The 5,896-nt window shown below is 41.9% G+C and overlaps 1 long non-coding RNA gene across 1 annotated transcript in view; it reads left to right on the forward strand.

Moving 5' to 3' along the window:
* Positions 1-5,232: 5,232 nt before the first annotated feature.
* Positions 5,233-5,896, forward strand: part of LOC117796939 — a 4,968-nt gene continuing 4,304 nt past the window's right edge. The window contains exon 1 of the long non-coding RNA XR_004621685.1: positions 5,233-5,341. This is a non-coding gene — a long non-coding RNA (uncharacterized LOC117796939). The remainder of the gene's footprint in view (positions 5,342-5,896) is intronic.

Below are 5,896 nucleotides of genomic sequence, written 5' to 3' on the forward strand. Positions count from 1 at the left end.
ACCCAGACGTAGGGCTCCTCCCTGGAGTAGAGATCCTACGGTTGGAAGGGGTAAGGATCCTCTCCTCTGTATGTGTAGTGTGACTCCTTAGATGATTTCACTGAACAGGGTGGTGCTGCTCAGGCATGTGGTCCTACGACTGGCAGCAACCTAAGGCTATCCATCCCTGGCTCTCCTATTTGCTTTCCTTCCTCAATGTCCAGTACAGGTATCTCTGGTTTAATAGGCTCATTAAATTTGATTAAAAGCAGAGGCATCTCCAATTCTGCTCTCACTCATAGGCCTCTTAATGTGCTACTCCTGGACTTCTTTATACACGTCTATAGCTTATGATAGAAGAGATCCCTGGGTCTGCTTTTAGCTTTCTTGGTATTCTTTCATTCTGTAGACTGGGACATTGATCCCTTAGGGTCTTCATTTCTATCAGTGCTTTCTTTAATTCAGCAACTACTTCCAGTTTTCACCATCTCCCTCAAGCGGCACCTGGCCAAACCAAAGAGGACCTTTCTTTTTGCCAAAATTGGGATGCCTGTGATCCTGATGTTGTATTTGCAACATGAAAACAGCATCCCCTCTCTGGATGTGATCACAGAACCAAGTCTTCTTTTTGTTAATTTAGGGAACAATTATGTTGAGCATTTGCCAGATGCCAGATAGTGTGTCATGTGCTAAGCAAAGGTGAGCAAAACCCAGTAAGGTCTCTGCCCTCAGAAGCTGAAAGTTTAAAGAGTAATCAAATAATCACAAAAATAAACATAACTGTGACTGTGCCAAGTGCTACAGAGGAAAGGTGAACAGTATTAAGAGAACGTGTAGCAGAGATCCTGACCCGGTTTACATCCTAAGAGAGGGAGGTAGAAAAGAGCAGAAATTTTTCTGAGAATGTAAGATTTGAATTGGGCTCTGAGGAGTCAGTACCAGCTCCCAATTTGCGAGAGGGGAGAGGCATTCTAGAAAATGAGAGAGCAAGACAAAGGACCTGTCATGAGAGAGGGTTGCCTTACTCAAGGGACTGACTGGAGGTTAGTGAAACTAGATGAAGGGGCATCGGGGTGGATGGTCTTACAGAGATAGAAGGGTATCAAGATGTGTGGGACCCTTTAGAATCTAGGCGATGATCATTTATTTTTTTCTCAGAACAATTGAAAGTAATTAAGGCGAGTGGTAGATGAGTAGTATGGCATTATCAAACTTGGAACTTAAAAAGGTCAAAGGAACAGAGGGGAGGAATTTGAATGTGAGGACACCAAGGAAGAGTCCATCATTACATGAGCGTGTCAGGTGTTGATAAATATCAGAAAGTGGAGAGACTAAGATTTTTTGGAAGAGCTCAGTTTGCCTAGTAGGAATTTGCTGATATGTAAATANAGGAGGAATTTGAATGTGAGGACACCAAGGAAGAGTCCATCATTACATGAGCGTATCAGGTGTTGATAAATACCAGAAAGTGGAGAGACTAAGATTTTTTGGAAGAGCTCAGTTTGCCTAGTAGGAATTTGCTGATATGTAAATAGTAGCTGCCAAACTAATAGATTAAGGCTGAGCCATCAAGTCAGATTAGAACTTCTCAGTCTATTAAATTATCCCATAATACAAACAAATGGCACCAAACAAATGGAGTCTGATATGTCTGCTTTGAAAATAGATTATTTAAAGTTACAAACACTTGAAAACAATTCAGTAAAAACTCTATCCCATGGTCCAGTGTCATGTATCTCCAAGAGATCTTATTTGCTTATACATTGTACTTGAAATTAATTACATTCATCGATCTTAAATGTTTGAAATAAAATATATGCTGCTCATATAGGATTGAAATTTTCTGAACTTCATTTTTTTCAGATAGTTTATTTTCCCTACTGTGTGTGTNTTGTGTGTGTGTGTGTGTGTGTGTGTGTGTGTGTGTGTATTTTCATTTGTTCAAAAACTCCTTTTAAAACAGATAAAGTAGGGTAAGGTAGTTCCCAGTACAGGCTGTGTTCATATAACCAGATACATCTCTATTCATATATGAATTTATGATGCTTCATTTTTCATTACTTTAAAGAACTAGTAGGCAGATTTAGAAGACCAGAAGTCAGTTGAACAACAAAATCCCATAATGTAATGCTTTTAATGTCCATCTTGTTAAACAAAAGACCGTTTTTCCCTTTTAGGAAGAAACTATATGTAGAGGCTCATTTTATAGCACTGAGAATTTCTTATTTTCTGAGAGTTTTAGGCCATTAGACAGTAGAAAAAATTAAGGAGTTTTGGCAGCGTTAGTGTCTCTCAGACACTTTCTTGGTGTTTTGATTCATTAAATCCCAACATAAGATTGTTATCATCATGTTACTGTCTGAATGATTTACTCTCTTTTATTAAAGTGGGTAGCAGAGAGAAGAAAAACAGAAAAAGGTGGTTTAGATGATAATTTGAAAGAGCTTAATCTCACTGAGGATTGTTAATGACCACCAGAAGCAATTTTTATGTTCATTCAGTCATTCTGCAAGCATAAATTGAATGTGAGATGCTGGGAATACAAAGATAACTAATATATTTTCCCTGCCCACAGGGACCTTTTTGTTTAATTGGATGTGCAAACAAACAATTGCCATATGATGTGACAATCTCAAGCTAACAGATACATGTCCTAGGCACATGGAGGCATAAGGGAGGGAGGATTCTGGGTGACACTTTACTGGAGTTCCATTTACTGGAGACCTGAGAGGACCCAGTAAAGCAATAACTCTATTTTCCACCTGAGTTCTGAATAATTTGTTTGCAAGGGGAGGCAGATGGGCACCAAAACTTCATTCATTACTACTGGGGGCCAAATGGGAGAACTAAACTGAGACTCTTAGCCAAATGGCCCTGCTAATATGGGACTCTAAATTAGTCCATCTTATCCTGGGAGAGCTTATTTCCTACAGGAAGAAAGTTATATTTGGGCTAGGCAAGTACAGCTAATTCATTCCAAAAATATGGATCCGAGAAGTCACTCTACCTTCCCTGGGATGGAGTGAGGAGAGGGATAGTGGGGGCCTGGGGAGTACCTCATGAGGTAGAGCTCTGTGCATCTGAAGGAGATGACCATTTCCCCATAACAAGTAGCTCTGGTCTAGAGATCAGTAAAGGCTTTACAGAGGTAGTTTGAACTGGTTTTAAAGGAAGAGTAGGAATAAACTAGGCTCTGAAATGGGGAGGATAGCTGGGAACAGNCAAAACAAAAAAAAACAACAACAAAAATATGGATCCGAGAAGTCACTCTACCTTCCCTGGGATGGAGTGAGGAGAGGGATAGTGGGGGCCTGGGGAGTACTTCATGAGGTATAGCTCTGTGCATCTGAAGGAGATGACCATTTCCCCATAACAAGTAGCTCTGGTCTAGAGATCAGTAAAGGCTTTACAGAGGTAGTTTGAACTGGTTTTAAAGGAAGAGTAGGAATAAACTAGGCTCTGAAATGGGGAGGATAGCTGGGAACAGCGTTCCAAGCAGAGGAACCCGCATGTACCAAGGCATAGAGGCAGGAAATGGGGTCATGCACTCAATACCCCTGAGTGATTTAGCAATGCAATGTTTAGGGAGAGAGTGGCGTACTTAAAGATGAGTGTGTCATACCAAAAAAAAGGGATCCAATCGAGGAGGACAGTTTCATTCACTTTGCTAAGGAATCAGACTTTATAGGCAGTGGAGAGCACAAAGAGTTTTGAAGTAGGATGGAAATGTGGTCACTTACCCTTTAGAAGGTTCTTTGTGAATATGAGATGGACTTGGTCAGACTTGGTGTAAGAGGAGAAGGAGAGGCCTGTGAATGGCAGTGGTGTACAGAGAAGGGATCAGTGTCACATATGATCCTGAGGCAGAAACTACAGGATTCAACTAGTAACTGCATGTGACTTGCCAGAAAAACAGGAAGATAACGAAATATCCAGGTTTCTGACAGAGGTGACAGATAGGTTGGTGGTATCGTTCTCTGAGAGCGGAGGAAGAAGCAGATTTGGGGGAACTTCTTGAGTTCAAGGTTTCTGTAGGATAGCCACGTGAAATAAGGCGTGTATTGGGCACTGGGCATAGTATCTAGAATTCCAAACATTAGTGTCGGTTGTGGACCACGGCACAGCAAAGACAAACAGAAATGCTTTTTAGAGAAGTCAGCATAGTTTAAAATGCAGTGTCGCATAGTGAAGAGAACTCTGTCATGAGATTTAGACAGACCTGAGTCTGAATCCTGCCATGTACTACCTGTGAGATACTAGGACTACCACTCTGAGCCTCTTAACTGTCATGTATAAGATAGTAGTATTAATACCTAACTAGCAGGCTGGTATTAAAAAGTAAATGGGGCTGTGTGTGTAAAGCACTAGCACAATGCCTGGCATGTGGTAGAAGCTTAATAAACATTTCTTTCCTTAAATGTCTATTCATGGGTACTTAAGTCATGAAAGTGCCCATTTCTTGGAAGGATAAGAAAACAAGAAGAGGGAGCCCTGACAGGGAGAGCATGGTATCCACAAGCCAGAAAGGGGAACAGGGCACCAGCAATGTGAGTTCTCTGGGAAGGAGGCAGAGAGATGAGGGATCTGACCTATGGATGGACACTAAAACCAGCTGTCTAGTTCAAGGCTTTTTGAGGGCAGGAGTTCAGGACTATAGCCCTGTAGACAGAGAGTTAATTCCAACTATTGAAAACCAGAAGTTCTGCAAAGGCTCAGTCCAGCTTCCTCTTTGTAATCTACATGCTTCCCAGTGAAAGAGACTTCCTCTTAGTAATATACATGTTCCCCAGCTAAGAGCTTCCTCTTAGTAATATATATGTTCCCCAGCTAAGAGCTTCCTCTTTGTAATCTACATGTTCCCCAGCTAAGAGCTTCCTCTTAGTAATATGTATGTTCCCCAGCTAAGAGCTTCCTCTTTGTAATCTACATGCTCCCCAGCTAAGAGCTTCCTCTTTGTAATCTACATGCTCCCCAGCTAAGAGCCATAGAGTATCAGTTTCATACTCCCAGATCTGGGTTGTAGCAAAAAAGAAAGGCAAAGGGAGGCGAGCAAAGCTTGAAGCGGAAGCTTGGCAAGTCTGGGCAGAGAGAAAGAAGGCGACCGCGGGCTGGATCTCAGCACCCCCACCTAGGTGCCAGGCTGGCTGCCGTCCTTGTGAACTTAGTTGAGGTTTGCATAGAGTATCAGTTTCATACTCCCAGATCTGGGTTGTAGCAAAAAAGAAAGGCAAAGGGAGGCGAGCAAAGCTTGAAGCGGAAGCTTGGCAAGTCTGGGCAGAGAGAAAGAAGGCGACCGCGGGCTGGATCTCAGCACCCCCACCTAGGTGCCAGGCTGGCTGCCGTCCTTGTGAACTTAGTTGAGGTTTGCATTGGGTGTTGTTAGCCTTCTCACTCCTTGTTTTATCAGATATTAAGTGACGTCATGTCCTATGTTTCATCCATACTTGCAACTTTCTTTAATGCTAAGGTTTAAATGACTGGGTAGGAACATACCCCACGCTGTGGTGCCACTCTCCCTTCACATGCCCTCAGCAGGCCTGGTGAGAAATTATATCTTCTTTTCCAACCAGTTTTGACCTCAAGATTTTTTTTTTCTTATGTATATACAAAACACTGGTCTGGCGGTTACTACAAACTGAAAAGAGTTGCTAAGGATGCTGAAACTCATTTACCATCCTGGGAATGGAATGCCATGTTTCACAGTGACTGTTTATTTGCTGTGATGAGAAATGCCAAAAGGGTGGGGTTCTAATATAATTTCAGGTGACAGGTACTCATGAAGAGGACATTTTACATGCAGAACATTTTTAGGGGCCTCTGCCATCCGGTATCTTACTCCATCTATGTATCATGTTTGGCAAATAATCAATTCTCAATAAAAAGTTAGTTAGATAAACATATACACAAGTTGATTCCT

This window comes from Ailuropoda melanoleuca, chromosome 17 (genome assembly GCF_002007445.2).
Source record: "Ailuropoda melanoleuca isolate Jingjing chromosome 17, ASM200744v2, whole genome shotgun sequence".
Taxonomy (NCBI): Eukaryota; Metazoa; Chordata; class Mammalia; order Carnivora; family Ursidae; genus Ailuropoda; species Ailuropoda melanoleuca.